Source organism: Pristis pectinata, chromosome 13, assembly GCF_009764475.1.
Source record: "Pristis pectinata isolate sPriPec2 chromosome 13, sPriPec2.1.pri, whole genome shotgun sequence".
NCBI classification, from domain to species: Eukaryota; Metazoa; Chordata; class Chondrichthyes; order Rhinopristiformes; family Pristidae; genus Pristis; species Pristis pectinata.
Window position 1 is genome coordinate 53,926,295 of NC_067417.1, and position 16,601 is coordinate 53,942,895.

A 16,601-nucleotide genomic window follows, 5' to 3' on the forward strand; every position below is an offset into this window, starting at 1 on the left:
TCTGAAGAGAAGCATGGGAAGGATTCCCATATTAATAGTGCAGGAAACCACTCCAGTTTTATGGGATATTTGGAATTCATTGGTCCGATGTTGTTCACGGTCACTGAGCCAACAAGTTTCAGTTCGTCCGTTTGAGCCTCGGGTATTTATGACACAATCTGAAGTGACATTAGTGAACCGCCTACCGCCTTCAATAACACTGTCACTGTATGGTCGAAAAATAATGTTCATTCAAAAATCTGCCCTCACTGTCCTTCATGCAGATCACCTCAAATTACTCAACTCAGTTTGCCACGAGGTTGGAACCTAGCAGTCAAATCCACCGTCTTGCACGCCTCCGACGTAATAAAAGGCTTGTGTTGACAAAGGGCCCGGGACCAGAACAGAAGCAAAACGTGCAGATCCGCACAATGACCTCAAAAATACTTGTTTCCACGAGCTTCTGTGAACAATGCTTAAAGCTCCGAATGAAGAACAAGTTTAGGTACAACGTTCAGCTCAAAATGCGGAATTACTCACGTAGGAGGTGGGTGCTAGTTTAAGCAAAGGAGGCTGGTGGCTGAAGTTCTGGAATCCGGGACCGGGATATATCAGCAGCCGCCAGCCGGTAAACGAATGCGCCAAGTATCACTGTAATTAAGAACTGATTGGGTAGATGGAGGTAGCAGATGGTCGACTTAAAATGCCTCTTCACTGAAAGGGGGCGGTGTACATGCACCTGTCTTCATCACTGGTGCTGAGGTCGAGAGGGTTGAGAGCTTCAGCTTCCTGGAAGTGAACATCACCAACAGCCTGCCCTGGTGAAATCATGTAGATGCCACGGCCGAGAAATCTCACCAGCGTCTCTACTTCCTCAGGAGTCTGAAGAAATTTGGTTTGTCTCTTTTGACTGTCACCAACTTTTACCGATGGACCATAGAAAGCATCCAATCTGGATGTATCATGGCTTGGTACAGGCAACTGCTCTGCCCAGGACCGCAAGAAACTGCAGATAGTTGAGGACACAACCCCGCGCATCACAGACACCAGCCTCCCCTCCTTGCACCCTTGTCTTTACCTTTCGTTGTCTTGGTGAAGCAGCCACCAGGATCAAAGACCTAACCCACCCGGATCATTTTCTCTTCTCTACTCTTCCATCGGGTAGAAGACACAGAAGCCTGAGGGCACGTACCACCAGACTTAAGGACAGCTTCTACCCCACTGTGATAAGACTATTGAACAGTTCCTTTAAACACTGAGATGGGCTATGACTTCACAATCTACCTTGTTGTGACCTTACGCATTATTGCACTGCACTTTCTCTGTAGCTGTGACACTTTATTTTGTATTGTTATTGTTTTTACCTGTACTACCTCAATGGACTCCGTACTAACTCAATGTAACTGCACCGTGTAATGAATTGACCTGTATGATCAGTTTGTAAGACACGTTTTTCACTGTACTTCGGTACAAGTGACAATAGTAAACCAGTACCAATACCAATGTAACCCATTAAAGACGTGACGTTGTCACTGCCCTTTGAGTCCACTAAAGGGAGATTTTGACCGGGTCGATAAAGATTGAACCGGCGGCGGAGAGCAGGTGTGGTTCAAGCCAGCGACGTATTTCTCCATCACTGTCTTAGATGTCTTCAGAATGAAACGACAAACTGTCCTGCCCAACTTATGTGTTGTGATGTTTTACATTCAGCCATCAAATCCACGAAATATTTCACCTGAGGTACCACGAGAAGGGGAAATATGGAATCATTACGAGGTCGGGCCATGTACAGCAACATTACTCAGTGGTCAGCAGTGGCCGGCAGGACCGGATCGCTCATTGTATGGTGACGGGCGGAGGAATGAGATCCACTGCCAGAAGATGTACCACGTCAAACTCCGGTCAGTGGTGCAAATGTCTGCCGGAACGTATGAGGCATGGGGATTCCTGGCGGTACGTTAGGATTACCATCGGCAGTTGCCCGTCTGGTCCCCATGTGTCTAAAATTTCGAGAGCTGCGAGCAGGGTTCGAACCTGCGTGGGGAATCCCCATTGGATTTCAATTCCAACGCCTTAATCACTCGGCCATCGCAGCTCTGCCTGTGTTTAACCGCCCACCGTACCACTGCTCACAGCTACGGTTGTTGGGCCTTAAGCGTGGGTTAAAATGATTTGTTTACAGCGGCACAGAGCAATGAGGATGGTAAGTAATCAATACGATACCAAAAGAAGTCTCGGCCGTTTGGAGATGTGTTTTCTGCACCGTCACTTCAGAAGGTGAGGGTGGAGAGAAGTCATTTGCTTCTGTGCCGAGAATGATCGATGTTTCCACTGCATGGATTAAAGTGGAGTTCCCGGCGCAGACATGGACTTTCATTCACAGTAAACCAGACGCGCGTGTACCTTGAACTTCTGAATGCAGTGTGATGAGCAGCCGAAGTTACTGCCTCCTCGGTGTTATGACCATCCCGGTCGATGTTCAACAGTCCTGTCAAGTCCATTCTTTGTTCCACTGGATTCCTCCATGTGAGTGATTGCGAACGGTTCGCTCTGGGTCATTTCTGAAATGTCTTAATGTCTGCAAAATGGGTAACGACGTGGTTTAACGAAGAATGACAACCTGCCTGAACTCTTTGGACCATTCGTCAGTCCTTCAGAGGAGAATCGACGACTGCGTAGATCTGAAGCTGTACCCCAGATGGGCTGTTCCACTACGTTCGTGGAGTTTCCAGGTTATTGCTGATTTGGGTGTTATGGCCCTCTCTTCACACGCTGGGTGAAGACGCCTCTCCATTGAGATCGCTTGCACTCTTTGATATTGATAATTATTTGCAAAATTTACACATGATGTAACCTCCGTGAAATAAAACAAAATAGTTTTCTTTGAGAAACAACCGACTGGTGTCTGATATTGTGGAACTCAGTACACACAGGAGACTGCTGCAAAAGTGGGCCTCTGTTCAGTGAACTAAACTTATTGAAAATATTCACCAACAATGAACGCTGCAAATGAAAGCTGGTCTGGAATTGTCACCTCCACCTGAATATCATGGCCTGTGTTAGTGCATTAAGTTATCAATTTTTCATGTCGTACTATGTCTAGCCCGTATTCTATGGAATTTAGCAGAATGAGCGGTGGCCTCATTTAGATAAAAGAGTAGATCTTAGGGGAGAGTGACAGGGAAGAGGTTGGGATGATTTAACCACTGGGAGAGTCAGAAACAAGGGGACGGAACTCCAAGTTAAAGTGAAGGTCGCTTAATACTGAGGTACCCAATCTCTTCTTCACGCACAGAGTGGTGAAACTCTCGAATTTTCTGCCGGGGCGATTGGCCGAAGCTGGATCATTAGTATTATAATAAGTGGGTTGGATAAATATTCGTTGGAACGAACATGGATGGGTTTGGATCAATGGCCCAGAAGAAGAGTTGGGACCAGGACCAACTGGCTCAGTTACGTCTCATATTCCGCTCAGTTACCTCCATCGTTCTTTCGCTGATCCTGCAAGTCTTCCGTCACGTCACCGTCTACCACTTCCATTCCTGCACTGTCTGTATTTATTTGGTTTTCAGTTTCGCTCTACCTCGCAGATTATACATCTTAATTTCCAAACTGTCCAGCCCACCATTCCCCCCTCTGGGTTGTGACTGCACTCGCCGTTGCCATCAGTAGATTGTTGTATCTTTGGGGAACAACGGTTATAGAAACGGACTGGAGATGAGGGAAGTGTAAACCATAATCTCGCTGGCAATCGAGAGGACCAGAAGAACATCGCGATAGGCTATTAGACGAAAAAATGAACAACTTGGGGATGACATGTGATCTGTGGAAGGACAGGGCTGTTCAATGGCAGAAGCGAGGATGGACGGAGAAAAAATGGGGGCAAATGGAAGAAAACATGGAGGGAGAATCAAGAATCAAAATACTTAACCGTCAAGATTTGGATTCGAACCTACGCCTCCAGTGGAGACATTGACTTGAACGCAGCGCCTTAGACCGCTCGGCCATGCTGATGAGAACGGGTAACAACATGATTAATTTCCCTACTGCAGCAAATGATAATATTTGGCTGTGTTTACTTTTCCCGGGGGTGAGTTCGGAGAAAATACAATCTTCATTTTCAGCCGGATGCTACATTTTAGAAGCTCGTGATTTATTTCATGATGGACAGACAGGCAGAGAATAGAAGGAATTGGGCCACTTGAAAGCGAATAAGATTAGTTTAATTTGGCATCATAGTCTGAGAAGACGTGAGTGGGTGAAGGTCCTGTCCATGGTGTTGTCCTGTTCTGCCGCATTGTACAGAACCTGACCCCACATCTGCTGTCATCATCAGATAGATTTTCGCTGTTTGACATCAACTCACCGAGCTGATCCTTGTCACAGTTCCAGAGTGGAACTGGGCAAGCAACAGGTCACCAACATTCTGTCCTCACACCTCTGACTGAACCCCGCCGTCTCAAGCTCCATCGGTCCGTCGCCGTCTGCCATCATCTCTTCAAATGTCGCCTTGCTTCGTAAAATCACAGTAACCGCATCAGTCATCTCCGAACGTGACCGTCAGGCCCCGCCCCGCGTACGTTTATGAAGTAAGAGAAACCTATGTTTAAGGTCCTAACCCAATAGCCACGCAGCTTCACTGTGGTGTCTCCACAGCTGCGATTTTACCTGATGAATGTGCATCTCACTCCGCCGTCCCAGCAGCAGCTGTTCGCGACAGTTTGAGGAGCTCCTCCCCGATGTTTATGAGACCGTTTGCAGAAATACGTCACAGACAAGACACATGAAATGAAACGTTTCGTGAAACTAAAAGAAGCATTTCATTATGTTGCCCATGAGGGCGGAGTCACCGAGGTAAACGCGGCGTTGGAGATTGCTCGAAGCCGAAGCGGTTAAAACGCGTGTGTTTGAATCAGATGAGACAGTTGAGCTGGAGGGAGTGACCGACAGAATAGAAGCAAAATCGCATTGGTAAAACGACCGTGACAGGACTCAAATCTGCAAGCTTCCGATGACCTCTAATCAACCACCGAAGTGATACGCCTTATCCATTAGGCCACATGGTCGCGCCCTGTGAGGAACGCCAAGAGAAAGAGCTAAGAAAACTGCTCGGGCCTATGTCCTTCGGGTGAGTGAGAAGGAGGGATGCATTTCTCAATCACAGAGAGAATTAACCAGTGCCAATATTTTCCACATGTGGAATGATTCGCGATGGAGCTGCATGCACTTACACACTGAACATCGTTTTCATCCCGGTTGGAAAGTTAGAAAGTTCACTTTTCCTGCCCCACCCCTTCCCGGTGACGGATGCAAGGCAGTCAAGCTTGCTAAGCGAGATGTGTGGAGTGAGCGATTTCAGGGCCGTAATTATTTGTGAGTTGTGCGGACAACTTGAGGCAGGCATAACGTTCCGTTCTCCGTGGGCCATCTGTATCAACACGAGGTTCCTCTCCTCAACTTCACCACTGCTGTGTATTATCCGACGGAGTTGATCAAGGAACGTGTGAACAGAAGTATGCTTAAAGCTGTGCAGCACCAAGAACAGTCACGGATCTTTTACGACAGAAATAAATGAAATAAAAGCGATCACAAATTGAAGAAGTAAATGTGTCATCATGCGATTTCGTCACACATTCTAAGAACATAGAGAAATGTAAATTTTATCATTTCTGAAGATCTGCAAATTTCCGTTCCTCGCTTCTCACACTGAAGGCATGCAACGGACGGAATTATATCCAGATGCGGTTGAGAACCAGAAGTCAGACTGCAGAGAGTTTGTCTGCGTTAATACCAGGGAAATGTATTGCCGAAGTTGAACATATTCAAACTATCAGCCACCTCCCTCGCTGGAAGCGATTTCATGCCGGTTGCATCCCGTTCTCTTCTGTTTGCACCTCGTTAAACAGACAAAACAATTGGTTTCCATGTCTGTACCATCTGAGGAAGTTATACATCACCAGCTATTGATGGGTTTGTCTATTTTATTTCACCTGTGAGGAACACTGAATCTGTGGTTCGATCAAACGTAAAGAGCGGAGGTGGGGGGGTGGAGGGTGAAGTGTTAGCGGTGGTGCAAATGGAGGCGACGAAGTGTTCATTAAATCAGGCGGAGTTGTCACTGCGGAGAATCTGTTCCTGGATGCGGTGATACAATAATTGGAAGACGACGGAGCAGTGGATCTGAAGAAACGAGCAGCATCTGAAGTAATTCCCTCGCCAGCAGACGAACAAGAGAATTTAATGCAATTTACATCTCATTATTACAGTTGTGGGACGGCGCGGGGGCTCCGTGGCTTAACTGGTCAAAGCGCCTGTCTTGTAAACAGGAGATCCTGGGTTCAACTCCCAGCGGAGCCTTTCATTTATGGGGTGAATTGCCGTGTGATGAAGGCGGGTTCCATGCAAGCACCGCTGTTCACGCACCTCCAAACATAAAACAAAAAGCAACAGAAGAAATAAAAAGCCCCCAAAACGCTACAGGTCTGTTGGTGTCTGCGAATCAAGAAACAGGACGAGAGCTTCAACCAGATGACGTTTACGATTACTTTGTTTTTCCGCTTCCTTGCGTTTTTGCGGTGTGGTGTTAGTTTAGGGTGACAATCGTTTGCAAACGCGGTCGTGTCCTACTTTATGACCTCACCCTGGTCCTGTTGACAAACGATCTCACCCCGCGTTGCGCAAGTGTTTTCGACTCGAACTCCGAGCAGTTTGCTGTGTATTTTAACACGTGGTAGCAACAGCGTTGGGGCTATAAGCTGGAATGCAGATTTACATTTGTTTCGTTTAAATTTGGGCCACGCTCGTTACCTTCCCACAATCTCCCACAGCAACTTTCGACTGTTCTGCAGCTCTGCAGTGATTTCAGTGATCCTGGCACCAATGCAGGATCTTCGTCACGGTGATTTGATTTTTTTTCGATTTTCTTCTGCAAAACATGTCCCAATGCATTTCTAACACTGCAACAAGTAATATTGCTGCAGTAGATTTGCAACCAATGGCAGTGGTAGGATTCGAACCACGCCTCTGAGGAGACTGGATCCTTAATACAGCGCCTTAGACCGTTCGGCCACACTACCACACAACGAAGCTGTTTTTCGTTCATTACATAACAACGCTCATTGGTTGAACATGTTAATCTTGAAAGTTCTGTGCCCGTGTTTGATTCGAAATTATTTGTCCCAGAGGCTTGTTGCGGCTTCCCGTTTTCCAATCCATCCAATGTCTCCTCAAAGTAGACCGGAGACAGAAGAGGTAAGCGGTTGTCACGTCAGACGGCAAGATGGCAGACCACGACGTTTTCCATACGTCAGTTCAGGGACGCTAGTTTTCATGAGTACTCTCAGTGTCGACATGGGTCAAAAGAGTTCAACTCAGACATTTCCAGCGAATGCAAGGAGTGACCTCACCACCCTACCTACCTGTGTTGTTACGTACAGTGAGACTTGGGCATACACATCAAGATGTCCATAAAGTGTGCGCTCAAAGTTCTTCATCTAAGTGAAGCAATCCCAGCTTCCGCAGCTTAAAATTGCAAATTAAATCACTCACAGTGGCAGCGATACCATAAAATATCTTTTAGCCCCTCTCTGGGATATTCACAACCGTTCTAATGTGTACGAACAGATATCTGCAGAAACGTCCGATATTGGCCGAAGTTTTCATGAAGGCTTTACGATTTAATGACGTTCACCCGCCGTTGCCTTTACTGCAAACAGCAAAACATGCACCACACCAGAAACTGTACCGTCTGCACGGTTCTACGCATTATCTTCTGAATCTGGGTATTTATTTCAAAGAAGTAATAAAGATTACCATTTCGAAAAGGAGTTTCTGCGGGGATAGGGAACCGCATAAACTGGGCACTTGCATGTTGTGAGGCGACAGGTTCAGGGCAAAAGGTAAAGTTATTCCGTGAATTATAGAAGACAAATTTGTCGATTTTTCTTCAGAACATGTTTGAATTACAATGAACCGAATGCAAGGAGCTTGTTAAAACTGCAACATTAACAGAATGCAATAAGTTGAGTAAACTTGAGGCAATCAAAAACATAAAACATTGACCTACACACAAACATCCATGGACATCGTAAAGACCGAAGAGCACCTAGACGCTCAGTCATTTAACTATGCATTCCAGCCAACCTCGTTATCGTATCAACCCCCTTTTTGTCAAGTATTTATCTCACCCGTCTTTGAAATCATCAAAGGCTCAATACCCGTAGCAATTTTCAGCATTGACATCGGATTCCGTGGTGTGACGGTAAACATGTTCGTCTGTTCGTCTCTCTCCGACAATGGTGGAAACACGTTGAAACCTTTCCGTAGTTTCTGATTCCTCCCAGAACGGACAGCCTTCACTGAACTCCCTCTCTCTGTTTTGTTGTCAATGTCCTGCGGATTACATTTTTATGTAAAATAGTGTCCTAGATCAGCGTGGTTTCTGTAGTGCAGCTGTTATCACGTTAGCCTCACAGGCGTAAGATCCCCAGTTCAGTCCTGCGTAGGAACATGATTTTGAATCCTGCTCCAGGTAGTAAGGCGATTTCGTCTTGCCGTTCTCATTCGCCTTGAAAACAGCGGCCAACAAATTTTGCTCTGATGTTAGGACATTTGATTCGGTTAAACAAATTCAGTTTATCCAAATAACCCTCATCACGTTTGCGGTTTCTCCTTCCGTCTCTCTCTCTTTCCCTCTCTCACTACGTTGCCATGTTTCCATAAACTCCTTTACTCCTCTTCCGCTATTTTCATCTATCACTTTCCGAAGGGGATGGTTATTTAGGACTGAAGGATGGAGAAATATCTCGATTCAGATGAATGCTCCCATGCGACAGCTGTGAGGTTAATTGCTGCATTTGACACAGTGAGGGTTCGAATTTTGGAAAGTGAAGGAATCATGGAACAAGAGAAAAGACGGAAAATTGCCCTGAAATCGACCAAATATTGTTGAATGTAGGAGGGAGCTCGACGGGCCGATCGGCATATACGTGCTGCAATTGATTTTGCTTTTTGTCATCTTTCAGTCTTTATCTCACAAGAAAAGTCCCATCTCTCCATCTACCCTCCGCTTCTCTCTCGCTCGCTCCATTCCCAGCTCTATCCCTCACCCACTTTTCAACCACGCTTCACTTTGTGTCTCTTGCTCAGATCTGTTTTCCGATTCAGCATCAATATTGTCCCACAAGATATATGGATACATTCAAAACCGAGCCAATGACTATATCTGCGTTTCCGTATGAAGTGGCATTGGGAAGGCGAGAGGTGGGTGTGGCAGCTGATGCCGCCTGGAACTGGGGTCATATGGGGCATTACCTGCAGTTTCTGGCCAATGAAAAACTCAGGCAGTTTTGAGGACAGACAGACTAGCACTGGGTCCAGCGTTCACAGGAGATGTGTAGAGCTTGGGGTGTAAAAACAATGGAGACACAATGACAGACCAGGACTCAAAGACATGCCAGGTCCTCAGAAACTCAGCGATTCCGGATAATCACTGGACTTCCACTGCCTACCGGGAGTGGAGAGTTGGCTGGGTATGGATACCTGCACTCAGTAAGAGAGAGAGAGAGGCTGAGGCAGAGGGATAAATAAATAACCATAGAACCATACAGCGCAAAACAGGCCTTTCACCCCACCTTGTTGTGCCGTCCATCAAACCACCCTCACACTATCTAACCCTTTCCTCCCGCATATCCCTCTATCTCACATTCCTCCATATGCCTATCCAACAAACTCTTGAATCTGTCCAGTGTATCTGCCTCCACCCCAGGCAGTGCATTCCATGCACCAACCACCCTCTGCGTGAAAAACCTCCCCCTGACATCTCCCTTGAACCTACCACCCATAACCTTAAAGTTATGCCCTCTTGTCTTGAGCATTGGTACCTTAAGAAGGAGGTGCTGGCTGTCTACTCTATTTATTCCTCTCAATATTTTCTATATTAGTTTTTGTCCTTTACCCCGAACTGCGACTGACAGCACAATCCGTCTTCTGTTTAGGTCACGTCATTTGATATTACGTGTCCTCAATAAAGTCAAATTTGGGATATTTGAGCCCTGTGCAATCCGAGTGGGTTCACAGTCCGCAGGACTGAGCCCTGTACATCGGCAATGGTGAGGAACAGATTGATTTATAAATGGGAAGAGAATGAGAAAGGAATTACCAATCGGCACTGACTCACCAACAAAAACTTTTCACGAAGAGAGTCTTTGAAGAGCCAGTCCCGAGTCAGTGTGTGAGCGGACCGACATCGTCCTGTTCAATAAAGAGAGTCAGCGGAAGGCGGCTCCCAGGCACGGCTTCTACGGAGAGATATTTTGTGGGACAATATTGATGCTGCGCTGTTGCTGAGGCAGTCCGGCTGCTTCTGCCTCGTGCACTCCGTGGGCCCGGGCGGCGATCCGTGTCGTTTTATGGATTTCAATACCCAGAGATCCCGTTTACATTTTAGTCTCTGCTGATCTGTCGGGAAGATTCAGCTCGAAATGTGGCCATTGACTTCATACGCCGATGGGAAACTGCTGGTGATACATGAAAATGTACTCCCTTTGAGAATCGGTGGCCTCAATTTCAGCAAAAGGAGAGCGTTGAATGCCAAATGTATAAACGACGATCTTCCATCACTCGGATTCCAACTGGGGTTGCTGCGACCACAACGCAGAGTAATAATCACTACAATCTCACGGCCTCACACTTGATCTCTGCACTACCTGCACTGTCAACCCCTCTGATTCCAGTATGATTCACCCACTGACCTCCGCTGAAAAGCATCCCGCTGCTCGTCCGCGCTTCCACAGTTCAAACACAGAAAATATTGGAAATGCTCTGTGATCAGCCAGATCTGCGGCAAGATAAACAATGTCAGTGTCACGGGCCCTAGACCCATCGACAGAACAGAAAAGGCGGCCAAGAATTTTTGTGCAGTGAGTGTGTGGGAGTGGGATGTCTCTGACAGGGTCAAACTGGGGTGACGTTTCAGTCAAAACAAACTGCTGGAGGAAGTTAGCGGGTCAATCAGCATCTTTGAAGAGCAAAGGGTAGTTGACATTTCTGGTGGATACCCTACAAATGAACTTTGACCTCGGGGCTGGCTGTAAACAATATTATCTGGTCAATGAGTGATTGCGAGCAGTTAGAGGGTAAGAACATTGATAAAAGACCCCAGTCAAATAAAACGTCGGAGTTGGGAAACGCAGAGCAGTCAGTCCAACATGTGAGGCTGGGCATGTGCATCAGTCCCAGAGGAAAAAATAGACAAGCGAATGGACAGATGGGTGACTGATACAGAGGAAGAAATCAAGCTCACAATTCCTGTTCGTGTGAAGAGCAAGGCTGGCAGAAATAGGGCTCGTCAGTTGACGAGGGGAATTGAGAATTCTCCGGAAAATGAATGAGGACTGAGCGGCTGGGAGGAAGCGAATCCTTTGAGGGGTATAAGGAATGTGGGAGTACACTTGAAGGGGAAATCAGGATGGCAAAAGTGGGACATAACTGATCTTTGATGGATGAGGTCAAGGAGAATCCTAAGATATTCTGTGGATGTTAAGAGCAAAGAGTAACAAGGGAGAGCATTTTCATGCAAGGATCCATGTGTGGACTCACAGAAAAGATTGGTGAGATCTTACATGGATACGCCTCGTCTGCATTCAGCATGTAGAAGTTCATGGAAGCCAGGGCGTTCTGAAAACCGTATCGTGATGTCTTCAATCAGATCCACATTACAAAAGTGGACGAACTGGGAGTCTTAAAGCGCACAATGGAGTTTATGTCACCGGACCTGACAACGCGTAGCCTACGATATTGAGGAAAGGAAGGGAAGAAATTTCTGTGGGGCTCACAGTGATTTTTTTCAACATCGTTAAACACGCAAAAGCAACTGGAATGCGGCAAAGTGTCTAATGTTGCACGCTTTTTTTCATAAGGGCTGCAAGGACTATCCAGGAAACTACAGAATAGTGAAGGGAATCATGATGGGAATGTTACTTGAAGGTGTTCCGAGAGACAGGACCTAATTGCATTGAGGAAGGCACGGACTCAAGAGGGATTGTCAGCACGGCTTTGTGCCGAGGTAGCTGCCTGACGAATTTGACTGAGGTTTTAAGAGTTGACCACGAAGTTAGACAAGGCCAAGTTCGTCGACATTTATAGGACTATGGATTTTACCAAGGCATTTGAAAAGGTCCCGCGTGGTAGGCTCTTCAGGAAGTTTGGATCACATGGGACTCACTGAGAACGAGTCAACTGGATGGTAATTTGGCGTGGTGCTGGGAGTCAGTGTCCGGTAAAGGAGTGTTCCTGTTGTTTTTTGCTGGAAGCCTGTGCCCAGTGGAAGTCCGCATGGATCTGGTTCGTGTCCCTTGTTTTTCACATCTATACCAGCGATAGAGATGAAAATTAAGGTGGCATTGTTATTACCCGTGCGGGAGAAACTAATATTGTTGAGTTAATGAAGGTTATCTGAGACCACGACAGGACCTCGATCAACTGGGAATGTGGGCCGAGGAATGACAGATGGAGTTTAACTGGGACAAGTGCCAAGTGTCGTATGTTGGGATGGTAAACCAGGGTAGGACTTACACAGTAAATGGGACGTCCCTGTGGAGAGTTGTAGATGCGAGAGACCTCTAAGGGCATACTGTCCGGAATTTGACGACTCAGGTGGACAGGTTGGTGTAAACGATGTTTGTCACGCTTGCTCTCATCAGTCAGGGCACTGAATACAAAGTTGGGACGTCATGTTCGAGCTGTAAGTGACGTTGGTGTGACGGCACTCGGAAAACTGTGCGATTATGGTCAACTCGCTGCAGGGAAGATGTCGTTACCCTCTGGAGGGTGCAGAAAATATTCACAAGGGTGTTGCCGTGACTGGACAGCTTCACTTATAAGGAGAGACTGGATAAACTGGGACTTTTTCCCCTGGAGCAACGGAGACTGAGGAGTGACTTCATGGAGGTTTATAAAATCGTGAGTGACATGGATGTGTTGGATGATTGCTGTCTCTTTTTCTTGGGTAAGATAGACTGGAAGTGAAGATCATTCCTTTCAGTTGAGTGTGGAAAGATTGAACAGGATCTGATGGACAATTTGTTCACACAGTTGGTGGTTTTCTTAGTGGAACGGGCTTGCAGAGGTAATGAAGAGACGGGTGCACGTACAAAGACATGCAGGCATTTGCATGGAAAGCAAAAGTTTCGAGGAATATGGGCCCAACGCAGGCAAATTTGACTGGATCAGGTCGGTCCCTTCGTTAATATGGACGTATTGAGCCGGAAGGCCTGTTACCGCCGAGGAGAATAAAGATCTATTTCAGAGCCGATCGACCCCCAGCTCTCAGTTCTCAGTACATCGAAGACTGCAGTGATGCTGCTCTCACTTTTTCTTTAAATTTTCACCGAGATGCTTTACAGCTGTGCTGGCAACACGAGAAAATGATTCCCTGTAAACAATTGTTTCGAAATCGTTAATTTATGAAAGCTGCATCGAACTGACAAAAGCGATGCCTTGAAATATCTACTAATCGTTGAGATCGCGCCACACGGGATATTAAATAGTTAATTCGAATTAATTCTAATCCATCAATTAGAAGGTGTTGCAAAGCTCCAAAAACCTCGTTGAATCAATTAGCAGGGTAAGTGCAGAATGGGAAACCGAATTAGGTTTCAGATTTGTGTCGCAGCACCATTACATTGTCTGACGATGAGCATTGGCATGAGGTTGTCTCTGTGCTGCAATCGGCCAGCGCGTTCGGCTGTTAACCGAAAGGTCGTTGGTTCGAGCCCACCCAGGGACGGTGAACCAATGTTTTGTCCCCGACATTCAACACTTCCGGGAGTGCTGAAACAGTAAATTACCATTTCCTAGGGGTGAGAGTTTGAAAACCTGTTGTTGAAGCATAACTTGTATATTGTATCGAATGTGGATTATTTCGAACTTAGATTTGACCTCCAAAGAATGAAAGAAAGAAACAAACAAAAAATAAGTATCGTCGCTGGTTCCTTGTGCTGAAAGACAACCAGGGAATGCCGGATTGCTCTGTCGGTCAAAGACAGCGAGTTTGCATGTGTCGATGACGTCTGAGAGTTCTGAAACTTTAATTTCTTATCTGTCGACAGATCGTATTTCCACTTTATATTTATTTCAGCGTAATTCTACATTTGATCAGGAATATATCCTCTTACCACGTTATGTTCAAATGTTTCAACAGGAACAATACGCACTGTAATGGAAATTGGACAGGAGTTGTGATTTTAGTCATTATTCCACTGATCATGCTCGTTCATCTTTTAATGAGTCCTCGGTGTTTTTCTGAAATATTCTCACACCGACTGTGATGATAACAAAATTATATGTGCCGCATAAAAACGAACCATACAGCGATACAGGCACGGAGGCAGGGAGGGATATAGCGTGAAAACAGGGCTTTCGGCCCACTGAGTCCCCAAGAGACGTTCACCACTAACATACGCCAATCTTTCTTTATTCGTACCATATTCCTATCAATGATCCCCAAATGCTATCCATCAACGACACAATCAGGACACATTACGTTGGCCAAAACTGAGCTTCCAACCAACGTGTCCTTTGGTAATAGGAGGAAACTGGTGAACATGCAGGAAACCCACATAGTTAAAGGCGAAACTGCACACCGCACCCGGTCAGGCTGAGGTGAGGATTGAACCCGGGTCTAAAACGTCTGGGCTTGATGGCGCAACGAAGAACGCGTTGGACTTCTAACGTGCAATTTACTTGAAAGCGAACCACTTTACGTAATGAAACTGTGTTTTGCAATTGAATGGCACGGTGATTTGAAGCACGGCTTCGAATGTATTCCAATTACCCTGGACTTGTCAAGCATGTTCCGAATTGTTTGCTCGCAATCGAGTAGTTTTCAATTATTTTCTCTCCTTGTGAACACAGTTTAGTTCCACTTTTTCCCCATATGCCTTTAAACCTTAATCGTGCAGTACGGTAACAGTTCCTCCCGGTCGAACGAGAAGGCGCCCAATGACTCCCATGTTATCCTCCCAACCTGAAAGTCTTTGGAAGGTGCAAGGAATCTGAAACAAACGGAGGAAGCCCAGGCATTCACGAGGAGAACGGACAAACTCCTTATAGACAGTGGTAGGAATTGAACCCTGATCGTTGGCGCTGTAACTGCGCAGCGCTACCGTGCCGCCTCAAACACGTCACGTGAACAGTGGAAGGCAATCGACTTAACAGAAAAAACAGATGATTTTCAGACGATTTCGGTGTAAACATTCGCTGTAGCTGTAAACCTGCGGCGAGTAGGGTTCAATCCTGCGCGGGGAAACTCCACTGGATTTCGAATCCAACGCCTTAATCAGTCGGCCATCGCAGCTTCCCTCTGTTGGATTCCTGTATTTCGATCCCTCTTACGACAGCCACAGCCAAGTGAATTTAATTTGCTGCTTCCTCTGATGTTCTTCCGCTTCCATCACTGCTCAATAGTCTTGTATCTCCATCCATTATCACGCAATGTCAGTCGCTCTTCTACGCTTAATGAGATTTTCTGCCTATTTCCGTCTTTCAGCTGATAAATGTTGCAACAGGATGCCTGTTTCAGGGACAATTTGAGAATGTGCAGGCATTAAAAGATCTTAACTGGAGTTTCATTAGAACGGGAAATACTGCAACTCAGTCTTAGAACGTGGGCCATCAGCAGTTACATATTGTGGGTTCTGTTCTTAAACTTATTTTTATCCCTGCGGGAATTGAAAAGATTCCTGAATTCTGCCATCAATTTGCAGGAGGGGGCAGTGTGTTGATGGGCTCCTCCCCGAAAATCCACCGGCGCTGGAGAAGATTTACTGTGCGGCGCCCTCTGCAAGAGGCAAAACGCAAGTCAGTCTCTTCTGGCCAGACTCAAAAATCCTGCTGCGTCATCGCAAAATTCGTGCGGATCAATTGTTTGCAAAATATTATCCGGGAATCCGGTACTGTAACAGGAGGGCAACTGTGGGACTGGTTTTGTCGCTTCGTCAGTGAACGAATGAAGGGAACGGACGCGAGTCTGCGTTTGACGAAATTCGATGTTTTATTCAGTAACTTTATCTATATGCACCAAAGCGGGCTTCTCTGGGCTCTGTAGCGCAATGGATAGCGTGTTGGACTTCTAATAATGTGTGATCCAAGTAATTCAAAGGTTGTGGGTTCGAATCCCACCGGAGTCGGCATTTTGTCCGAATTCGTTCCAACGAAGTCAGAATTCGAGAGGGGGGTGACGTCACCTTATATCAGAAAATCTGGCAATTCAGGTCCTGGTCTGAAATAATCGACTCGTTCACTTAAACACGGAAAGGAGGTGATTATTTTCTCTTTGAGCGTCCGAGTCTGTGAAACAGTTGGGGAAAATGTTGAAGGTACTGAGTCTTTCATTATTTCAAAAGCGGGTGAGATACATTTTTGAAAAAAGGGGGCTGATAGGTTCACCGGGTTGTCTGGAATGCAGAATCAGACAGTCTGATCACCCGTGACCCTCATTAAATTATGGAGCGTCTGGGTGCTCTTCCGTCTTTCTGATGAGTACGGATGTTTCTGTGTGGGTACAAGTTTTATGTTCTTTTTTATTTTCTTCCGTTTACGCATCTTATTCGGTTCCATTCATG

At 46.2% G+C, this 16,601-nt stretch overlaps 4 non-coding genes across 4 annotated transcripts; 3 read left to right on the forward strand and 1 right to left on the reverse strand.

Moving 5' to 3' along the window:
• Positions 1-1,992: 1,992 nt before the first annotated feature.
• On the reverse strand, positions 1,993-2,074 carry trnas-uga (transfer RNA serine (anticodon UGA)). Its single transcript has one exon. It is a non-coding gene; the product is annotated as a tRNA-Ser (tRNA).
• Positions 2,075-6,262: 4,188 nt separating this feature from the next.
• On the forward strand, positions 6,263-6,336 carry trnat-ugu (transfer RNA threonine (anticodon UGU)). Its single transcript has one exon. It is a non-coding gene; the product is annotated as a tRNA-Thr (tRNA).
• A 7,355-nt stretch (positions 6,337-13,691) lies between these two features.
• Positions 13,692-13,765, forward strand: trnan-guu (transfer RNA asparagine (anticodon GUU)). Its single transcript has one exon. It is a non-coding gene; the product is annotated as a tRNA-Asn (tRNA).
• Positions 13,766-16,074: 2,309 nt separating this feature from the next.
• Positions 16,075-16,166, forward strand: trnar-ucu (transfer RNA arginine (anticodon UCU)). The gene is given in 2 exon segments: positions 16,075-16,111; positions 16,131-16,166. It is a non-coding gene; the product is annotated as a tRNA-Arg (tRNA).
• The last annotated feature ends 435 nt before the right edge of the window (positions 16,167-16,601 follow it).